The 24,489-nt window shown below is 34.1% G+C and overlaps 1 protein-coding gene across 1 annotated transcript in view; it reads right to left on the bottom strand.

The window, feature by feature from the left end:
* The window catches only part of LOC142976190 (uncharacterized), a 79,229-nt gene extending 55,198 nt beyond the window's left edge, over positions 1-24,031 (bottom strand). The window contains exon 1 of the mRNA XM_076119448.1: positions 23,870-24,031. The gene's annotated coding sequence lies outside the window, so the exon portion shown is untranslated. The remainder of the gene's footprint in view (positions 1-23,869) is intronic.
* Between the last annotated feature and the right edge of the window lie 458 nt (positions 24,032-24,489).

Genomic DNA, 24,489 nt, shown 5'->3' with positions numbered 1-24,489 from the left:
GACACCGTAATTGGACAGTATTCGGGATACGATCCGAAACTCGCCCGCATTCTTCTATATAAATCATTTTATCTTCTTTATAACTCGGATATTGGTTAAACGCGCATGAGGATCTCGTGGCTTAGTTAACAACGCGCGGATCGATCTCGAGGTTTAGCTACGCTTGCCAAGGTTGATCTGTGGATGGGTGACCATCTTATACAATGACATGTCGAGTTCCTCCTTGTTTCGGAAGGAACGTTTATGGGTCCCGGCTGTCATTTTCGAAGATCGAAGTAGTCAGAAGCTTGAAAGTCTGACAACCAGTCTTACCGAAGGATATCGTGTTATATCCCAGGTAACTGGGTTGTGGAGGTCAGTTAGGCAGTCGCTCCATGTAAAACACTGGTATCCAGTTGCATCCGGTGAGACAGAAGCCGACTCCAACTTAGCTTGGAAGAAAGACTAAGCTGGTGTGCATATATATTGGATAAACGCTGCGGTATTATGGTTAGTAGGTAATGTAGTAAAGATGAGGGAATAGGTAGAATTTTTCTTGCTTAGCTATGATTCACTTTATGTTAAGGATTACTTAACGCGGTAGTGAAAATGTGGTAAAATTATTAGTTACTAGTACGGTATGGATTTCACTAGAAAAAAATATTTGTTTGTGTAAGTATGCACAAGAAAATATTTTAGATTATGTAGTGACAGTTTAAAAGCTATCGATCAACTGACTGGGATATGACATAGACCACTACAACATTTAACAATTTATTTATGGGTAATAATTTGTCAAATCCGTCTAGAACAACTTATTTTTTTTTAAGACAACTCTCACACTAAGCTTGCTAATTGCTCTTGTGTCCCAGAGACTTTTACAAACATACAAACAAAAGACAAAAAGTACAACAAGACCCGAAACAATGATTTCTGGATCGCACAAATAATTGTTCCGTGAGGGAATCGAACCCACGACCTCCCGACGCAATGATAGCCGCGTGGTGACCTAAACCACTGCGCCGTGGAGGTAGGCAATTTTACACAACAGTTTTAATTTTAAAACATAAAAAAGGACTTTGTGGACTTTATTTTCGCATTATTTTATTTAATATTTACTCGTTATTATTGAAATTTTCATTAATTTTATATTATTTATCGAGCTTCGTTTCGCAGAAGCATTTCATCAAAGTGTTACGATTTTATTTTGATGATATAACGGATTTTAATAATTTGCAGTTCCCAAAACAGTTATTTTCGATTTCTGAGTTCGAGGAAATAATAAGTAATTACATCAGTGATTATAAATACCTACCAACATATAGAATAAAATCTTGATAATTCAGATTATTTAAATAATATAGTTAAAATGTAATAAATTGATTTCATGCTTAGAAACTACCGGCAGTCCGTCAAACTTACTTCTTAAAAAATATTTTTAATCATCAAACATACACATTGACAATAAATTATATATTTTATCTTTATAATAATATTCCAAGACAAACATGACGTCACATTTTTTTTATATCTTTATTTAATAAGGGCTTTTGACTCTATGACCTTAACCCCGGTTTCTGAGGTACATTAGGCGGTAGTTTATCTACTTAATAACGTTTTAACTCATATAAAAAAAAACTGTTTGAATAGATAAACTACTGCTAAACGTGCCTCAGAAACCGGTCATAATTCAGCCCCATTAATAACAAAAACTAAAACAAAATCTGTCATCTAAAGCAGATGGCTTTGTCTCGATTACTCCACGTCACAGTTTGCTAAAAGATTGCAATGAATCTTTTTCTAAAATATGACCTCCAACAAAACGTTCTTACAAAATATAAGACGTTAAGGAAATCCGGTATATAAATTGTAAACGTATTTAATTCTGTGAGAACCCCCACAGTGGCGACACCTGTCGGCATCGCATTAACATACGAGAAGGCTGTTGTACTAAGAGAAGCCTTAGTGTACCGTGACGTTGTATTACATGAGATAGGTATTAAGGGATTCTGTGTACTATGTCTCCTTAGTCTATATTAGGAAATAATGTTTGGTTATTCAGTTTCAGAAATTAATACTTTTACAATTAACTAACTGACCTGGCTATATCCCATTTGAGCTAGAAGTTGAATTTTCGAAAAAGTTGCCTGTTTTTGATACAGATTTGTCAAAAATTTCGATGCTAACTTTTATCGAAACTAGTCGAGCAGTGAATCTGATAGATAAACAGGCAGAGAAACTTTTGAATAAAAATTTGGACATTATCATAAGAAACAAGACTGGGTAGATTTAGAGTAAGCTGTTTTAACGGCCCTGAAAAAAGAATAAAATAATAGTAACGGAATGGAACTAATTAATAAACTGAAGAATAAATAAATTCGCGAATTGCTTTTGCTTATTACATCAGGCTTCATTAAAACAAAACTTAAGGATATTGATATCACTCCTAACATATTGAACTATCTTTTGTACAACATAAACACATCAAAATCTCATTTTAGTAAGAAAATACGTCCTATTTTGATAAAACTAGATTGCCTGTATATTCAAGAACATTGTAACATAGGATTTATACGTCATGTTTGTGTTCAATTTGTACGAAGAATTGACTTTTTCTAACATACAATAACTCTCGACTTCGGTATGTGTTTCTTTCATAAAGAATTTTTGTCTGTTTTTCTGTACTTTCCGTACAATGTTTTGCAAAGCCGTTTGTTTCGTGGAAATGTAATTATTGAATGATATTGCGACTGATTTCTTGGTAAAGAGATGCATTAATACATTTCTATTACTTTGAGCACCTTTTCCTGTTAAGAGGAATTTTTGTACGAGCATCGGAGCGATTCGTATGTTTTTACCAAAGTTTTCCGCAATAAAAAAATGTGAATACGTCCAAATTTCAAAGAGTTAAAATACAATTCAAATAAAAAAAATGCAATAATATTTACTGCTATAACTTTTTCAAATATCTGACAACTCATAAAACTCGCACACTGTCATCTGATTTCAAACTAAGCAGAGTTTGTACTAGGATAACCAAACAACTGATCCACATATTTATATATTATGCTTCATATACATACTTATATAGATACTGCGCTACAGGATTACTTACCTATTGTATTAGGATAGCTAACTAAACTCATAACCACGTTATCTGATTTGTTGATTGCGTTACTATCATGTCTAACTTCTTTCTTAGTCCTAGTTAACCTAAAATCAAAGTTTTTCAAGCCTCTAGACAGCGGATTGTCAAAGTTAGATGTATTAGATTACTATTTAGACAACTAGCGAACATATAAATACACCACTGTCTTTAATTGTGTTGTATTTACCAGCTTTTTGTTTCTCAAACATTCTCGCTCTTCTCTGCTATTAATCCCATATCGTAGTGGGGTCAGCCTAAAGACCAAATAAATAAATTATTATGAGCTCCAAGTTTATCATCATCATATTATTATTTTAGCAAACTACTCTAACTAGAAGGCGTATCACGTATCTCAGTTGGCAACTAGTGTACGTTGATTTGATAGCCACTCTTAAGTACATTGCAGCTTTAACGTAACGTGTTGGTCGTTATAATCTAAGGGAGAAAAGAAAGAATATCATAGTAGCTTTTAAATAGTTGTCAACTGAGATACGCGATAGCCCCCCAAAATGCATAGATCATTCATAAATACCAACATTTTTGTACTTATGAACAGTATAAAAACCTGTCCAGTGGTTTTTGAGTTTGCAGACCGACGTATTGCAGGACTATGTTTTCCAACACGTAGTACCAGTTACCTAGTTCATATGTAGTACTAGACCCAATCAATAGTACTAGCGCTAGCTTGTGACCGCTAATCGATCAACCAATCGTAGTGGTAGCAATATTCTAGTAGTGTCGTAGGAATATGCAAGGATGTTATGGATGTAAAGTTTCGGATATGAATATATTGCTACTATGTTTTTAATAATAAAAATGGATTTCGGATTAAGCGAAAATTTCAAATTAATTGGCTTTTTGGTATTGAATGCAACTTTTGATCACTAGGTGTTGGTTAAAATTTGCGGGTCCGGGAAAGGCTTGCCCCATATTATTTGTCCGATATCAAAAATATAAGCGGCGTAACGTAGATGGAACTCAAGTTTAAATAAAAAAGTATTACGATTTCGAGAATTCAGGATTACATAACATAATACCACCCCGGTTATACGTAGAGGTGCAAGCAGATGGGTATGAAATACATTCACGTTTCGCCATGACAATGTTGAACCGGTCTGACTTTGTCTGGCCCGGATATTTAACCCGAGACGTTATTGTCAGCAGTCGGATACCGATCACATCATAATGGCAGTCTTCGAAAAATTCTGGATATACAAATCATTTACTTCGGATATGGTTACGGACACGAATATTCAATTCGGATATCTTCAGTTAAGAGACTCCATAACATCCCTAGTTAGAAGCTTCATTAGGAAACGTTTATGGTGGCTTATACCGTGACCCATGAGTTTAATGGCTGAGCTATTGTCCTTTATGGCCTGTTGTACTTGTAAATGGTAGTTTTGGTGTTTAAATGAGCCTTAATCTCATTACTGTAAGTATAATTATTTTAAACGAGCTATAACGTTCGTAATCAGGCTTTGCTTGCTTAGTGAAGAAGGAGTATCTTCCCACGCAGCAAAAGTAGTTTATCATAATATTACTCTTAAGCCCTTCAACTATTTTAACTCAAAAATCATTCGATCAGTTGCTCTTATTTTATACACACAATCATATGTATATTACATTTATTTTCTGTAATCGTAAAACAATCAGAAAATATTAACTATGGGGGCAAACAACGACTATGGGGGCATAGTCGTTGTATGCATAGAGCTAACATTTTAAACCGTTTTTTTTATACCTCTACAATTTTATTAGGATAGTTCTTAATTGAATTGTATAAAACAGTGAGTTATTGTTTACGTGAAATGGGTAATTTTTAAATCCGTAAGCATTTATTTTCAAGTTGCGCTCAATATGGAATAATAATATTTACAGTACACTGTAATTATTAATGAATGTGCAACACTTACAGTGCTATTGCAATTGTTATAATAAAAATACAAGTAAAATAATCAAATTACAAATTTCAGTTGAATTAGTCGCCCCTAACACCCTATCCTCAATCGCAATTAACATCAAACAAGCTATCAACTTCATTATAAACTATGGTAACAAAGTTCACCCTTGTAGATTACAAGCTATCGCCCGATATCTGGCTCCATCGGCTAATAGACTTATAATAGGAGATGATCACTTATTCAGCATCTGATAAAGGCAGAGCAATTAATGTGATTATTATGATTCTATTAATATACTTGTGCTAATATTAAAATGCGAAAATTACTGAGAATGGATGTATGTTTGTGACTGTTTACAGGAAATAAACTAAATGGTTCGAACTCATAATCAAATTATATTATTATGTATAGAACGGTGTGGAAACCTGTAGCGCAGTCTTCTTCAGATAGTAAATAAATTAACATCTAACATTACAACAGTAATTGAAGAGAGTAATTTTCAGTAATTATAAGTATATTTACCCCTAGTGATTACCGTCAAAAGCCAGTTCATATATATTAAAGTCATGATTAAAGAAAGAAACTACTTAAGTCCATTTTAAATGCCAAACTCTCGAAACTCGTTTGTACGGATTATATAAATTCGTGCAAAAGGTTTTCATACAAAGTCAATAGCTAGCCGGTTGTCGATATTAGTAGGGAAAGACATGGATAATTTTTATTCCAAAAATCTTTGCACCCGAACGAAGTCACAGGCTGAAGCTAGTAAACTGATATTAGGAGATGATCACTTATTCAAGATCTGATAAGGGAGGTTCGGGGAGCAATTAATATGATAACATGGCACTTGAATAGATTAGGTGAATTAGGACGATTTGGGTATGACCTCGAGATCAGATTAGTGATGTGTTTCTGAGCTATATTTGTTTCTATTTATGTATACATGTGAATGAAAACTTTAGTTGTTCTTCGATAAAATTCTGCTTAGTTTATTTGATAATTTAAAATCATTTTTTGCTATCAATTATCAGCAAAAAATTCAAGATTTGCACTAACTTAATTGGGTTAGTGCAAATCTTGGTGTATCTATGAAAATCATTCCAAGTTTTTAAGTAAATTCTCAAATTTTATAACCAAGAAAATTCTTATTGTTACATTTTAGTTTTTGAAAGGGACTCTGCTCACTTTTTTAAACAAAGAGTAGTCGAATCTTTGTGATACGTTCTTCATTTTCAGTTATTCACTCAGTCACTCTGTCAATAGTCCGAAACAGTTTTGCAAAGTAAAATAAGGACAAACAAACATATACATACACATTCGCATACAATATTATGTAAGTATGGAAGTACAGATTCAAATAACATAACTGATAACAGTTATATAACACGAAATCCAATATCTATGAGATATTATAACGTTGTAAGTTCGTAAACAGAATATGTTACACCCGATCCTGAACTAACAGACAAACAATCAAACTTATATATTAACAATTCTGATATTGATTAATAGTATTCGTAGTTGGAAATGTATTTAGGTTATGGGTACGATAGGAATATAAAGTTCAAATTGTTGTAAAGTAAATCGAAATAAACCACGCAATTACGATCTCTTCTTAAAATCTAATTGTTTTTCATAATACTAGGAGACCGTATTGTTTCCTATATCAGAATAGTGGCCATATTTCAGAACTTCAATATCGCCGTGCTATAAAAATAGGCAACTAAGCTTTTATACAAAAAATAGTAATAGTCAGCGGTCATGGTTCATGATAAGAACTATAGATGTAAATGGGGACAAGGGAAGTCTGTAAGGATCGAACCTAGTGCCGTTCTTTACTCTCTGCCTGCGTCTTTGGAAAAGAGGCGTGATATCATGTTTATTCGTAAATCATTCTACGATTTTGATACAATAAAATTTTATTTGACGATAATCCAAAAAAGCTTAATTAACGATTAAGCAATTAAAAATCACCATCAAATCAATTTTAGGAAAAGCAGTAAACAAAAACCACTAATCGAATCCCGATACTCAGGAAAAACTAATCAATACCGTATTTCGTAGTATCACTAAAACAAAAAATAACCTTTTAAAACCAACTAAACTAATATTCAAATTGAATACAAATACACTTCGGTATTTCAAATAAACCATTGTACAAATAAAACAACAAATCGTGCCCACTCGAATACTGCGTTTAGCATTTTACTCTAATATTTTTTCAGTCCGTGACATATTCATATGAACGTATGAATATTTTTGAATGCAATAACCAAGTTGAAATAATTCAACTAAATGCTGCAAAGAATAAATCATGAAAGACAAACGCTCGAGGGTTGAAACAATAAAGTCGTGTAAATGGATTTACGTTACATATATGTTTTTAAATTTTTATTTTTGTGTCTCGGTGGACTTAATTTACCCTAAATAATTTAGGCTAGCAACCTACCAGCTACCAGGTCCAAAGCATCTGCTCGATTTATATTTGCAGGTCTTTTTAAAGATATGAAAGCAATATTATTCACTGCTTAGATAAGACATTGAACATGCGGTATTAGTTAAAACACCTATTATTATACATATGTATTATCTCATCATAGCGGAGTTTAGCACTGCGAATTATCATGTCCGCTTGAAATTGTATTTGAAAACCTTGGGAGCCCCGAATTTTTTGAATATAACGCGGAGTAATAACCAACGATTGTGCTGTATTACGTTAAGGTAAAGAAAATTAAATTATGTTGATCATCATCACAATTTTCTTTGTAGTTCTATTATATGTGAAACGTCCGTGTTCCTTCGACAAAACTGCACAAATGGAAGAAAATACAACATTCCATGACGAACATTTTTCTATCTTTGAAATTATATTTCCGTGCTTTCCAGTACTAACTTAGGAATTCCAGGAAAACGTAAAGTCTAGTTCAAGAAGTAAGCTCATCTTAGAGAGCACGTTTTCTTTGGCAAAGTTTAGGAATGCCACGACCTAAAACTGCTTGGTAGTACACAAAGCGCTGAAGATGGTCTTTATTCGTTATTTTCCATTTTTAAAGGCAGTTTGCAGTCAGTAAGATTTTACTGGACGCGATGCGGAAATTTTTGTTTAAAACATTCTAATGGTAAAGTTTTAATGGAAGTAAAAAGTTTGAGATTTCGACCAGTTGTAGAAATGCAAGATAAGTGAATAAAAACTTTTATTACACTTGTTTTTTGAAATACAGAATCGTATAACTGAAATTCTCGTTGCCATGTTTTCAATTGTATCATACCTATATTAAATGAATTTTAAGTTATTTTTGCAATTAAAAGTTGGAAGGGATTGGTTTAACACCTCGCTTTTATCGGCTGCAGTAGGCCTTATTTAATGAAAGCCGTACAAAGTAGATTATTAAAGGGCACGCTTTTTCTCAACAATACAAATGGTGGTGGACTGAATGAATAGATATAAAATGTAATTATTTATAACTTTATTACATAGTCCTTATAAAAGTAAGTCAATTTACTAACGACTAACTCTTATCATAAATAACGAATAACGATCCACTTTCAAGTAATAAGAAGTAATTCATATAGATTCAAGCACATTTATAATTGAATAAAGGCTTCAGACATCCCGAAAGTTTAAAGCAAAACTAAAACTAAATAATGAAATTACCATATCAATAATATTCCTTATTCCCAATGGTAATTCCACCACAATAGGAATTTCAATACCTCGATTGACGTAAAACGACAAAAGTTGAATCGTATTAACAATCGGGACCCTAAACACTTTATTATGTACGATCCTTTGTTCTTGAAGCATCATTTGCAAAACAAAAGTGAGTAGAGTATGTATATACGTTCCCAGTTAGAATATAATTGAAAAAGTTAGAAGAATGTTTACTGTGGTTGATGAAAAGTTGTGGTTAATTTTTGGACAAACCAAGGGAAATATGATTAAATCAATTGCAACTGTCATCAAGTTCCCATTTATTTGTACATCCTCAAAATAATTTAGTCAAAGGTCTGCTTCAAATTCCATGGTCCTACTACATGAAAGCAATACTATAAACCTTATAATATGATAGTATTTTAGATACGACTACAGCTTCGGGTTTAACAGTGGTTTAAAAAGGAGTGTTTTCTGATGTTGTCATTTCAAAACGTTTATTTTTTCTGCTATACAGTTATTAAAGGCAGCAGTAACATTGACTCTTTAAAATTATCGAACACTTCTAACGTAAAAGTACTTCTGTAACTCCGTTTGACAAATAGCAATGTATTATAAAAATAACAGAATAATCACCAAGTAAACTCGACCTTGAAAACTCAAGATCAGCAATCGCACAACCTACCAACAAGTACAGAAATCAATTGAAAAACTTATTGAATATCCCAAAAGGTTTTGTGAATTTATTCATGGAAGGATTTGCGATATAAATTACAATTTTGAACGAACTGTGAATGGAGGAGTCTGATGACTGTTTCGGCGACGCAGTTAGGAAAGCCTGAGTTGAATTTTAATTTAGAATCTTGTTTCGTGATGAAGAAAATTCGCCGAAGTCGACAATTTTGCAGAACAGAATAAGGATGTAGAACGTAAATTGTCGAATCAAGTTTATGTGGTCGCGTTATAAATTATGGTATATTGAAATAATGATTGAAATTTAATTGCTTTTGTTTTGTTGATAAAATAATAACAGTTTAAAGCGAGAGTCCATTTAGTTTTAGTTAAATTTTACCTAATTGGAAAACTGTCAGGTTACATACTAGACGTTAATTTAGGTGGTTAGTAAATTTAATTTGGTTTATACAATCTGCAATTAACATTTTTATTTTATATCGCAATAAAGGTTAACAATAAAACCATTTCATCACTCACAAATGACTTTTTAAAATATATTTATTTTTCAAAAATCCTTACTACGGAAAGTCACAAGCGTTAAAGGCCAACCCTCACACCGTAGCGAACTTTCAATATTACAGTTATTGCGCTTCGAAATTCTCCCAACTGTTTTACTCGAGTTATATAAACTTTGATGGAAAAGGTGCTGCAATAAAAAATATATAAAACCCTTTCAGCTAACTCGCGAGATTACGGATCGCGGTACTAAAGTTCACCCAGCGAAAATACGAAAGCCGTAATCAGTTTACAGATAAGAATTTCTAAGTATTTCAACCCCTATTTTTATTTATAGCAGGTGAAATTATTCGTGTGTTTTAAAAAACTCAACTCTTCAAATACAAGAGCAGTGACAGCCGAGTGGTTAGTACCTCCCGCACCTCACGCAAGTGATTTCAGGTTCAAACTCGAGGCAACACAACAATGACTTGTCGAAGTTATGTGTGTATTAGAAATAATTATCACTTGTTCCAACGGTGAAGGAAAGCATCGTGAGGACACCTTGCATGCCTAAAATTTGTTTAATACATTTATTGAGGGCGTGTAAAGTCCTCAACCCGGACTTGGCTAGCGTGGTGGACTCAAGACCTAACCCGTCCCTACGAGAGGAGACCCTTGCTCAGCAGTGAGACATTAATGGAATAAATTATTCATTTTTATATATTTCAAAACTCGTAAAATGTTTGTCTTTTGATCTCACCTTTTATTTCGTGAACTCTTGGTTATTGTGTCTGCAGACTGCATCAAATTACTTTGAAATGGATTCAAATGTTGAAAACATAAATATGGAGCTTATTTCGTATTGTGTTGAAATTAAAGTTTCTTTTTATTTATGGTTCTATTAAATTCCTTGGCTTTGCAAAATCGTATATTAGACTTGTATTTCGGCTTTATGAGATTATGTGGAATACTTTGCGTGCTCTTTATTTTAGATTTGAAAAATAAACTACTGTTATTATATTTTCAAGAAATAATATTAACACTGATACTATAACCAATCAAACGTGTATCTTGTTATAATGTACATTGATTAGAAAGTGAGATAACGGAGAAGTTAGTGCGTATCGCTAACCAAGAATGGAAGAGAATCAAGAATGAATATGTGAAATTAGGTCAAGAATGAGATTTATTCAGTTCATAGGAAACACATCTCATGTATAAGGAGACTTGGAAATTAAATATTCAATTGGATTTCTCATTTCTTAAAAAAATACGAAATTGTACGTATTTATTTATATACTCTTAGACCAGAATAGTCTTAACAATGTATTTTCACCCTAAACCCCTCCTCATAGCTCAATCCCCCTCCTTTTGTCACACCATCTCTTCTAATTACTTAGCTTAATCCCAATATTCTCCTTCGGTGTAAAGAAATTCCAAGGCAGATTAATGAATTAGACATCGTAGCGACAACAGAGGGCGCCACGTTAACATCACCAATGAAAGTTATTATGTTCATTCAGAAGTCCAATTTATTATACCAACTCTCAACTATTGTTTCCGAACCCGGCGTGGGAACCAGAATGAACAATACACGAATTCTGCGCAAGATCTTTGAATAAACGACTTTGATTCTTGTTACGAATCAATTTGAGGGTTTACTGTGGCTTTTTGTAGCGGGATTTCATTTGTTTGGTATTTTGACTAATAAATATTTGAATTAAAATTTATTCTATATCGTAACTGGCGGTCCTGTATGAAGGTGAATGAAGCAAGGAAAGTTTTTAGAGATCGTAACTAAATGGAGTTCGTTAGTGTCTGCCTACCTCTATCGGTCCAAGGCATAATTTGATGCAAAATATGTTTAAAAAAAATATTTGTAGGCAAGAGGCAATACCTGGAATTATTAGATATATTTAGAAAATGTAATAAAGATTCATACAATATTCTTTTAGATATTTTGTTTAAGTAATTTCCAGGAAGAAAGGCTTCACTTGATTACTTAATCTAGGAACAAGTCTTTTATTACTCTCGTTATGAATAACAAAAGATTTTAAATAATTCTCTATGAAGCCTGAAAATTAAAATATATTTTGAAAGCAAAATCTTGTACTGCCGTAAATAATAGGTGTGTTTGATAAATTTCTTTTCGTACATTATATAATAATATCACGCCAGTTGCACCTGAAGGTGTAGACAGATGTATATGTTCACTTACGTTACGACTTCAACAATGTGAGTTCCATGCCATATGAGGTGAACCTTTTACCATATACCGGGCACGTTATAAAACTGACAGTGGCTGGCAGTGTATAGCAAGACAGAAAGTGTCATACACTATTAATATTATAATTTGTTTGCCATCGACACGCTAAGAAGAAGAAGTTATAAAACTTCGAGCTTCTATTGAAAATTATTCTTATATTCCTAAATCAAAAGGTAAGACCTTTTTTTGACCTGAAACCTCGTGATCAGCAGTTGGTTACACTACCGACCGTGCCACAGGGACTGTGATATCGTACTATTATTAACGTATAATTATATTTCCTTATTTTTAAACTAATTCCTCTACAGGACAATGTCCACCATTAAACATTAGCTGCCGAAGGTTAATGATAATTACGGTGGTTTGTCCGATTGTTCCAAAAACTTTGTATTGACGTACATAATTTCCTTGTGTCATGCAAACGGGTGATCAGCGGTGGCTGTTTGCTGAATTGATATCAATTATACCAGTTTTAAGCTAATTGATCAATCGATAGTGATTGAAGTTGGCTTTCTTTTTAATGTTTCGAATGAAACACTTAATGGAAATATGTTACACGATATGGAAATGTATGGAATGAAATAACGTAAAAATTCTTCCTTGAGCCGAAACTAAATAGGTTCCCAAAAATTTAAAGCGACAAAGTACTTCAAAAGGTTACAATATTATTTTTAAGTTTTAAGAACAATAACAATAATTAATGTAAAGCCCAAAAAAGTATCGGAATATTTTTTCTCTGACTGACTAAGGAAACTAATAATATTACAATAGAATTATTCGAATTAAATACTAATCCTTAAACAAAATAGCTATACTAAATAAGCCCTATTCAAAAATAAAATCAAGCAAATTAGGTCAGCCGTTCAAAACAGTCTACTTATTAAGAACTTTATAATGAATTTAGCGAATCAATGTCAGTAACACCTTGGGAAACTCTAAGCAAATTCAAAAATTAATAAATCAAATAATAATCTTCTATCGTGCCAGGACAAAGCCACTTCGTTCCACCTTCCCCCGGCTAACAATTTCTTGAGAATCGCATTTAGAAATCGAAGGAAAGTCTTTTAAAACGTCTGAACGCTTCGTAAGTATCAAAGTCGTTTATTGCTTCTATAAAATCGTGTTTTTGTATGAATTTTCTTGCACGTTCTTTTTCTTGATACTTTATCACTATACGTGTGAAACTGATGATTTTCGTCAAGCAAGTTACGGTAATTGACTGAATTTAAATAATATCACACAAATGTTTTGTTTTGTCTTTGGGTGTAATTGTTACCCCCAAAGTACGTGAAATAGATCACAATATACTTAGGTATCGTTTTGAAAACAGTTTTGTGGGAAGAGTTAGTTCTTTTCTAATATGAAATACGCTGTCATTAGGTGTTGACATCAATTTTCATACACACTGACGTGAAAATCGCACACTAGCCAATTGAAATATCGATCACTATTTAAAAATTAAAGATACTGTAGTGTGTAGCATAATATAAACAGTCAGAAGTTCGTTCGTTAGTAGATACGAATCTCTTCTTGATATTATTAAATAGTAAATACTAGCGGCCCGGCCCAATATCGTCCGGATGCATGGTAAAATTTCATTCCGTTGATCCCACTACTGTAGGAGTTTATGTCCTTTACAAGACCTATCCTAAACAAATACATATACAATAAAAAAATAATGTTCTCACACAGTACGTTATGTGCGTCCATACATTTCAATGATTCATTTTTATTTGTAAAGATAAGAAATAATACCGTAATTATCGCTACAAGCTGTATCCGTAAATCGATACCATGTATTTCTAAAAACAACGGTGTAACCAACCCTCCCATACAAATTGAGGTTTCGGCAAATACAAAACAAGCACGAACAAGGTACCGCGGTACACGTGTAATTTCAAATAAAACAGAAAAAATCGGCACCCGAAAACCGCTTATATCTATTGTATTCGTCCTATAGCAAATATGTAAAACCCGAAAAAACGTTTGACGCAACGAACTTGCATGAAAAAATCAGATTTTTCGTAAAAAATGCAGCTAAATTCACGAAAAAGTTCGCAAAATGTGTTTCGGGTCCGCAGCCGCCCTAATTTTATGTTCCTCCGTGAAAATTAAAAAAGTTATCTTTAAAACCTTCGTGTAAACAGACAACAGCTTTTTGCAAAATTGACACTGCCGTTTTGATTAAAAAGCGTTTTCTGGATTCGTTGAACATTTTTTCATTCGGTACATTTATTTTATTATTATATGAAGACATGCGTACTAATACTGTATTATTCCTTAAAGTGTTCGTAAATAACTTTAAAATTAACAACTGGATAATAGGCTTTTTTAAACATCCTTCATTTTACAACCACAGCGATAGCTGTAATAAGTAGTTAACAGTATTCTCTACTTTACTTAAGGTAAATATACTCAAAAAACACGCATTAATTCTAAATACATTTCAAGAGATTTACAAACAGTTAAAAATGTAATATACTATATAATAAAGAAACGACAATACACATTTGCACAACGGGATGTAAACGTTTTAAAAATATTACATCAAAATAATACCAACATTTTTCAACTCCAAAATCATTTTCTATTCGGAGCTTCAAAAGCGTGGTAAAACAGCTACCGGCAAAGTAGAGAAACTCTAAAATCTGCACGAAAACGTGTGACCGCAATATGCATAATATCAAAAGGAGCTTATAAAACAAGAACTGCATTAAACCTACAGGAGACTGCTAACTAAGTGAATACGTACTATGAGTTACTATAGTTTGGATACTATAGTTAGTTAGGTAAGGCTTTTGGTTTGTATATAATGTGATGTAGAGTTGAATCTCTAAAAATTTGGCGTCGATTTTAAGTTGCATACGTATTTGTCTATGTGTAGACTTGACAATAAACGAAGCTAATATGTTTTAGACAACATAAACGTGATTTACTACAAATACTATTGAGTGAGTGCAGTGAGTGTTAGAAATTAAAAAAAATCTCTGAAGAAAATGGTTCTAATAAAATACGCTTTTAGCGTTAGTCAGTCTTTCATGCAACACATATCGATTGTCGAGCAAGTTGTAAATTTTAGTGTATTCTAATTCCCTTACATGGTACAAGGTATTAATTATATATTTTCTGTGTAGTATGTGTTATTTCAGGAATATATTTTTGGTAGAAAAAATGTGTTTTATGCAGACTAAGTCGCAGGCACAATCTAACATGACGTAAAAAATATAATTCGATTTATTCAGTTCATAGAGGATTAAAACAGCTAAGGCAATTCTCGGAATCCTAGTTCTATTAGGTGCGAAGTTAAATCGATTACAAAGTTTTTGATTTGTTTGAACGTAAATTGGTAGAATGATTGACAGATTTTATGGTTTACCGACTTTATTATTTTGACATTTAAAGGGAAAAATATTGTTGGCAACTTTTAAGTTCGATAAATAATATAGATGTGTTAGGAATGAAACTCATCATCTTTGCAATTGATAGAAACTGATCTGTAGCGAGATATTGACATTAAAAATTTACTATATAAATAGTTCTGACAGCGCCCACTAGAGGCGCTGATCAAATTTTTGTGCAAAATCTGTTGTGAATAAATAAATAGTTGTAGAATATAGTTCCTCTGCTGATGTTATAAGATAATAAAATAATAAACAATACTAAATGTACCGTAACTATAGTGAAAAACTCATAGTAATAGAGAAACGTGATGCACACAGTTTGTAAATTAAATTGTTTAATCAAAGTGCGGGAGGCGAGTGTAAAGAGCTTATTTTTATTTGATCTCGGGAACCTGGTTCAGGAGAGATTTTTATCAGAATGAATTTGTTGTATAGTGTTATAAACTACGTGGTTTTGATTTAAAATTTAATTAAATATGAATGAATTACTTCGTTTGTTATTGGATTGTTCTCGAAAAATTGTAACAATTTCGAATATTAAAAGTATGATTTTGTTTGAGTAAAATTATTGTGGATACGTTCAAAAATTTTATGAATGGCTTCAATATAATGCAACGATAATAATAATAAAAATGTGTCCGGAATTTATAAGAACCCACTCATAAGCAGTTCAAAACTATTAATTTTATATAATGTTATTTTTTCAAATTACTTAATTACTCAGTATGCTTGCAACCAAGGTTTACCATGACCAAATTAAAATAAGCCAGAACGTCCAGAAAATCCACGAAATATGTGTGTTCGCATTAGTAAACGGCAAAGATAAAAAAAAATGTTATCAAAAATGTATGAAATATACCAAAACATTTGTCTAATTACCGAGAGTGTTATATAACATTATAATTATTGTTCGTCTACTTCATTATTAACACTGACTTAATTTGATTGAAAGTCCCTGTACGTTCAGAATGACTAATTGATCAAACACAAGGGACATTACACATGGTCTTGAATTATAAATGACCATATTATCTGTTTGTGTTACATTGATATACTCATTATAAATGAATGGATTGAACCAATTTGCGTCAGTCGGAGTAGCCATTTTGCTAATCCCTCATTGTATCATACACTTACATAATTAATAGAATATCTATATAGTTAACAATTAATCACTGAAACGTATATACGCGTAACTTTTGAACAACTAAAATCAATTGGATAATTCTTTTTTAAATACGTTTGTATATTATCGGGACAAGGTTTGTATGGGATCGATGGGATCAAAATTACTACGGGTATGGAATTAACGGGATAAAATTGTAGTAACCCAGATGAAGTCGGGCCAGTCCGCTAGTTAGTAATAAAAAACTTGCAATATTGCTTCTGTGGTCTGCGAGGTAGTTTGTACGACTGCTCGATTCCCGAGTCGGACAAAATTAAAATTAAAATTTTCAATGGTAGCCTGGAGTCTAGACCAAATCTAGATAAACGGTGCCACAGGCTGGTTGGTCCCTTACTACATATTATCACTAACATTGATAGAGGTGAAATAAGTTGTTGGCAGTAGTAGCTGGTAAGTTGTGGGCAGCAGAAGTGTATAAAATTAGACACCTCTATTAATAAGTATAATTATCATTTCTCTAAGATATAAGACCTTCGAGTAAAATACTCGTCATGTTATCTATGTGTGTTTTAGTGTATAACAATATTTGATCATAAAAACATGTAATAAATAAATAAATAGTTGGTAATGTCCCACTGCTGTGCAAGGGTCTCCTCCCGTAACGAGGGAGGGGTTAGCCTTGAGTCGCTGGCCAAGTTCAGTAGTCAAACATGTAGCTTCAATTAATATTATTGATATCCGAAATGATTCTTAAAATTACTTCCACTTATCTAGTTTAATCAGGAAATGAAGTTCTAACGATACAGTTTCAGATGTAAATGGAACCTGGTCACTTTTTTCCGGATCACCTAAGCTTAAACCGATATTGGAGCGGATCCTATTTGCCTTGGCCTCGAGAACGGATCGCGTAACTTTCCTTATTGGAAGTACTATGAGATTATCGGAAGTTATTTACGGTATTAATTATAGAGAATGTTTCATTTTGTGATGTGATAGCTGTATATTTTTTCATTGAAAGCTTATGGAAAATTTGTATATCGTCCCCGTAGAGCGAAAAATCACTAACTAACACTTAAGTGATTTTGAGATACGAGGTGTTTTATGTCTTAAATGACAAAAAAAAATATAACTTTTTTCGGAGATTAGTTATCGATGCATGAAAGGTTTTGTTTTGAAGATATATTAATTAAGTATATGTTATATGTATTAAACCACGAAAATAGTATATAAATTATTAACTGTAAAGGATAATTTGTTTTACCCCAAGGTTTTCCTATTTATCTGTCACTTAGTTACTTTTCACATGTAGTTAGTTAGTTTTCGCATCAGCATTTAAATATTATACTAGTAACTAAAATCAGTTAGTTATTTTAGGAGTAAAACATATTTTACATAACTATGTCTAAATAAAATACCCAACTAAATAGACTTTGCTTATTTATTAATTTATTGCCTAATTTAAAACTAGTGTCCTATCAGTTGAAAAGTATAAAAGTAAAACAACATTCTTAAGCAACATTTATTGAAAAAAAACTGTCTTTAAGTATACAAAACCTAATTAAAACATAATGAACAAGAACACGTTACAAAATCATCAATAGAACAGCATTAATGATGTAGCCACATCATTTTCCTCTTCTTCCTCGAGCTAAGTGACGTCAGGCTCACATAGCCTATCCAACACATCGTTACTAACAGGTAAAGATTCATACCAAGGATAAAGTTCGCTTAGTATGACACCTTTGACACAAAGATTTAACAAATCTTTCCTTGCAGGGGTGTATTTACCCTAGGGCTAGAAGGGCTATAGCCCGGGCCGGTTTCCTCTCTTGGGTCTGCATCTTGTCGGGGTGAGGGGGCTTAGTAGAATTGAAAGGTTGGGGAAACAGTGATCGCGAGTAACAAAAAATTACTGCGTGTGTCCCTCTGTTTGCAGAGGACACAGGTGCGGGACAGGTGAGCCGTCAGTGGGAGGACGGGCTCAGTAGGCACTCACACTGCCCCGAGCTGACGAAGAGCCAGGCCGCTGCCGCCCTCGTCAACCGTCAGTTATCGTAAATCCGTCCATCCTTGACCGAGGGCCTTGCCTTAACCGGCTGGCTCGCGAGGAGACCACCTCTGTAAAAATCCCGAGTAACTCCAGCAGTGGCGCCCCCTTTAGGGGCCTTGCGTGGTCAGAGTTCATTCGCTTTGCGGGGACCCCCGCGCCAGAAAAACCAGACGCAAGCGGCCACTGGGGCACCTCCCGCCCTCCAGTAGTATAAGGGTCACCGGATTATGGGGCCTCTACCTCGGTGGAACGATACTTGCCACCACACTCGCGGGAACTGTTTGGATAATATAAATTTGAAAACGAACCCAAATGATGTAAGTGGGAGAGGCGAGAAGCTCAAACCCGAGGAGATCGGGGGCAAGAAGCCCAGCCGTATTGACTGCATAGCATAGTTGCGGAGGGTCGGAGCACGCCCAGTTTTAGCAAGTGTCAGACAATGACCCTAAGGACAAATTCACCATCCGGCTGGCGGACACCATCCTCACTCACCACTAGGCAGTGGTGGAGGTGGCCGACAAATCCGGTCACCTCAAGGGTGACCTTTATAAAGTCCCTCAAAGACGCTGCCAGGAACGTCAAACTGGCAGTGTCGGAGTCGAGCAGGCAGTATGCCACGAAGGAGAATTTGGCGCGTCAGGCCCAGAATTATCGCTTGCAAGAGGAGGTCGATCACATGTCACAGGCAACGGCATCAACCCCCGCTCCAGAAAAACCAGGGGCAGCGTCCTCAGCTGTACCTGCTAACGCATTCGCCACGCCACCGCCACCGCACCGCAGCTCACAGGTCTCCGGACCAAGGAGAAGCAGGGTAAACAGCCGCGTCTTACAGTGCAGTGGCTTCCAAACCGCCGTTCACTAAACCGACGGCTGCCAAAGAGTAGCAGCTCGTCGGGAAAAATAGCAAGGCGCCCAAGGCTACGGAAGCCGACAAAAAGGGCAAGAAAATCAAAATCAAATCATTTATTCATTTAGGTCAAATATTGACACTTATGATAGTCGTTACAATGACTGAATCTACCACTAGCTCGGAAAGGGGGTGGAGCCTTATGAGAAGAGCTAGCAAGAAACCCACGGTTATTTATTAGTCTCTGATCATACCGTATGTTGGGAGCACCTACTAGCATGTGATAATAAGAATATGGGCAACAAGTGAGCACATTGGTTGTGAACAATATAAAAGAAAAAAAAGTGACAGTTTTATGATTAACATCAAATTGTATGTAACATCACCTATTTGCATCATTAAGTGCCCATATTTTACAATATTTAGACCTACTGCTACTGAGTTATCGGGGAGGACACCTTCCGAGTGTCCAGGCCCACAAAGACCGCGGAACTGAGCATTAAAGATCTGGACGACTCAGCCTGCCCAGAGGAGGTGAAGGTCGATTAAAGCCGATTTAATAAATAAAATTGATCAGGACAATGTAAAAAACTAATTTGTTAAAAATGAAAATAAAGTTTAGTTTTTTCATTCCTTGATGGGGCGGAAAGCTAGCGGAGCCCAGGGCGCGCCATCTTAAAATACGCCTCTGTGAGTGACTGCAATAATGCGCGGGCGCGGCGAGGGTCCCAAGGTCAAAGGGCGTAATCTCACTAAGTAGCATCGTATCACGGGACATAGTTACCAACCTTTCATCTAGTAGTGTTTTTGCTGAGTGAAAAGTAGCCAAAACATTTTAATTATAATACTCTAATGTGTTATGTCATCTACAGTCAGGGAAAATATTAACCAGAACACTATAGTTAGTTGTCGTTTTTTCTTTTAAACGTCTGGTCTTAAATAATATAGCTCGAAAAATAATTAATGGTAGTTAGTTACTTTTCGCACAAAATATCACATACAATAAAATTACTAAGTCACTTTGATGAGTTTTCGCATTACTATTTTTAAGACATGCCTATAGGGAGTAATGCGGAAAAAGTAGATAAGGAACTTTAATGCGTAAGTATCTTTTTCAACAAAGAAGAGAAAAAGTAATCAGGTGACTTAGTTACTTGTAACTCAACTGTCACAAATCAAATAATGTACTTAATTAAGTCTCGCGATTTACATTTTTCTAAATAATTACGTTATGAATACGAGAGTAAGACAGAAATATGGAGAAAAAATTACTGATTTTATTGGTATTTATAAGTCGATTTTGAACATTTTGTTACTTAATGACTTTTCGTTCTACGGGGACGATATGTCGTAAAAATTTACCGACCTATCTTTTGTTAGATTACGGAATATATTAGTAACAGATAATGTTGTGATGCCATTACAGTTGAATCGTGGCAACTACGTTATATTGTATCAAAAGACTTCATGATCGCTTGACAGAAAATTTAATAAAGAAACTGTTGTCAAAAGGTACACAAATACAAATTTTAAAATGGCATTACGTATTTTTATAATATTTAATTACACAGCATCTTTGCATTCACTCATCTTATAGGTAGCCTTTAATTATATTGTTAACCGCAATGCATTAGTTTCTTTATACAAAATATTCTCTCTTTTCTTTTCGTGAAACGTGAGTATATCCTTATTAACCGAACTCGTTCAGTAAAATCCGTCCCAAATCTGCAAGGTAATTAGCAGGATATAAATTCAATGTTTTCCTCCCCTTCCGGGATTAACCAGAGAGTAATTACTCGAACGAAAAAATATTCGGCTTAAGAAAAAATATAATCAAAAGGAAATTCTTAGGTGTTGATTATGAAATAGGTACTGTAGATTTTTATTACATTTATTTATTTTGATATCGATAACAGGGACCGAAAAACACTTTTAGGATAGTAATTTATAACAATTGGTTTTCTAAACAGTGTAAAACTAATTCCAGTCTGTGCCTACACTCATACTAATAACTTGTATCGTAATATAATTTTGGTTGGTGTATATTTTGTTTATTCAATTACTTATTCTATTTAGAAGTCAAGGAGACGCGAAAAGAAACAAAAGAATCTTTAAAACTGTTCAATTTAACTTCCAAATAAAACAAGTTTTTCTTGAAGATTTGTCTCTAAGAATATTATTCTACAAAATTTGAAAATCTGTCTAGTTTCTCCTTAGCTTAAGTGTTCAACTTATCTATTTTAAGACAATTCAAATATCCCTAAGACTTGCTGAATCATCACTCTTTAGTCTAAAGGTCGACCTTTGGATATTATCATAAAAAATGCTTGCTTGTCAGTTTAGAAAATGGATAACGACCACCTGATCGTATACCAAAACATAAAGTGTACATTTATATACTCTCTCTCTCTCTCTCTTTTCAATGCCATGAATCTCGTATAATAGAGGAGTCAACCTTCCTTATAATGACTTCTTCCTTTAGCTAAACCTAGACATCGTCTTAGGAAACCTCACACTCGCTCATGTCTTTTTGCACTACAGTTCTCTATACAATTCAATTCAATTCAAATAATTAATGACAATAGTACCAATTAATATATTTATTATTATTTATCAAGTTATTGTTAACATCCGCGATGATATTTGAAAGACAAACAATCATTTTCTGGAACATTCCTTTCGCGTTCCACTCCTTCAATTAGCAGTACTTCAGTACTTATTAGTTTACTATTTCAGTCAGTGCTGACCACAAGTGTTCTCTTTACGATTACTTTGATAAGATTGTAAAAGACAAGGTAAAATTTAATACAGACATTATTTCTGCAGTGGAACAATATTATAATATAATGTATACAGGAAGGAACTGTACTTCCTGGAAACACCCAAAGATAAATAATAGACAGCCAGGACTCACAATACAAGTTTGACTTGTAAGTTTGAATGAAATATTTTCTGGAATATTCTATACTGTTACCCTTGAACTATGAGGTAATGCAAAGTATTATCGGACTGGGTTTATGAACAAAGTCATCCAGTCAGCATTTCCTAATATGTTAATTAACATCGAAAGTCTCCCAGTCGGTCTGTTTTGCTTTCACCTCTAAACCGCTGAACCAATTTTGAAGAAATTTAGCGAATCAAACGTTTTACTTACTACCGATACACAAGGAATCCAGAAGCGACTGATATAGGGATATAATGCAAAAAATCATAGAGGTTCGGTCAACTAGTGTTTCTATATTATCAAAATGAGGCATTACTGCTTGCCAGTAACCCCCAGTAACGACCAGGTAACCAGCCCTCAATGTTGGAAACGCGACGGGTGGACGCTTTATCGCATTTGATCAGGGCGTATTCGTGTTCCGGAAAGCACGTAAAAAGTTAGCCTGGATAGCCTGTTTTAGCCAACGTTGTGCTATGCTAAATATCTTAAAGAAGGATGAATGTCTTTGATACTAATAGCAAAATAAGGAAAAGATGTAAGGTAAGGTAATTTTCCATCATCAGATAGTTTTACTCAATAAATAACACTGGCAGTATGGCCGATTCTGAATACATAAGTACCAATCAGAAAAAAAAAATGGTGATCAAATTGTCCTGCTAATAAAAATATGTGATCACGGAAAAATCATTCCATAAATAGCCATCATCAAAATATAAGTCATTTATTCAAACCAGGTATATAATTTACAAAAAAACTCTCACAAAAAAGAGGGTATAAACCGCAAAAGCTTTTCAGACAGGCTGCCAATTTGCCGTGTTATTGTTCCACTCCCAAATCACCATAAAGATAAAACTAAATTACTAGCAGTCGACTCCAAATATGAGTTGTAAACGCAAAAGTTAGATTATTACTACAGAATTACTAAGAAGGTTTCGTATCCGTATATTTTAGTGGTATTTGAAGCCTGAATAACTGCGGCGGATGGTTTTTTATCGCAGAGTAACGGATGATCGCGTTCATTGGTATATATTATGGCTCTTTCTACCTAATTTGTTGCCTAGTCGACGCGAAAATCTTAAATTGAATTAGACGGGGATGGTAGTCGAGACATGAATAAAAGATTTCACTCTGACTTGTAATTTTATGTAATTAGAAATGACAGTGAAGTCAATTACGTAGCCTTACCTACGAATATAAAGAAAATGTATCAATTGATAAATTATAACTATTTTTTACACGGTAAACTTTTCATTGAAAAACATTGACGCTAATCACAAAAATTACGAAAAGTATTTAAAAATGTTGCAAGTATAATACATCACATCACAAATCATCTCTATTATTATTCGTAATAAATCACGAAAGATCTATCTACTTACATTGTTGGAAAAGTCTATAGAATCCCCTTTTAGTCACAGTCACACATAAAATTTTCAATCACCGAATTTTTCGACACAGCAGCGCGCCACCGGTAACCGTTAAGTTGAATTCAAAATGGCGAGAGGCGACGCGAGACGTGCGACCACGACAACGGCCAGCCGAGCACTGAAGCTCGCTCGTCGCTAGATACGAAAGGGTGTGAAGCACCGTTCCATCATCCCTTACATTATAGGAACATTAGTGACTCCCTGATCAGTTAATTAAGTTAAAGTTTGCAGTCTGTGTGACGATAATTTAGAGCCGATGGGTATTGGAAATGAAAACTGTTGAAAATTTCTGGAAAGATTTGGATGATTTATTTAGTCGTTAACGATTTCTTAAATCGATGTTTGTTACTTATAATAATAATAAATAAATAAATTTAGCCCATTACTGTCCCACTGCTGGGCAAGGGTCTCCTCCCGTAATGAGGGAGGGGTTAGGCCTTAAGTCCACCACGCTGGCCAAGTGCGGGTTGCGGACTTTGCATGCCCTCAATAAATGTATTAAACAAATTTTTAGGCATGCAAGGTTTTCTTACGATGTTTTCCTTCACCGTTGGAGCATGTGATAATTATTT

Source organism: Anticarsia gemmatalis, chromosome 10 (assembly GCF_050436995.1).
Source record: "Anticarsia gemmatalis isolate Benzon Research Colony breed Stoneville strain chromosome 10, ilAntGemm2 primary, whole genome shotgun sequence".
Classification (NCBI taxonomy): Eukaryota; Metazoa; Arthropoda; class Insecta; order Lepidoptera; family Erebidae; genus Anticarsia; species Anticarsia gemmatalis.
The sequence above is the reverse complement of the archived record's forward strand: the minus strand, read 5'-3'. Positions and strand labels throughout refer to the sequence as shown.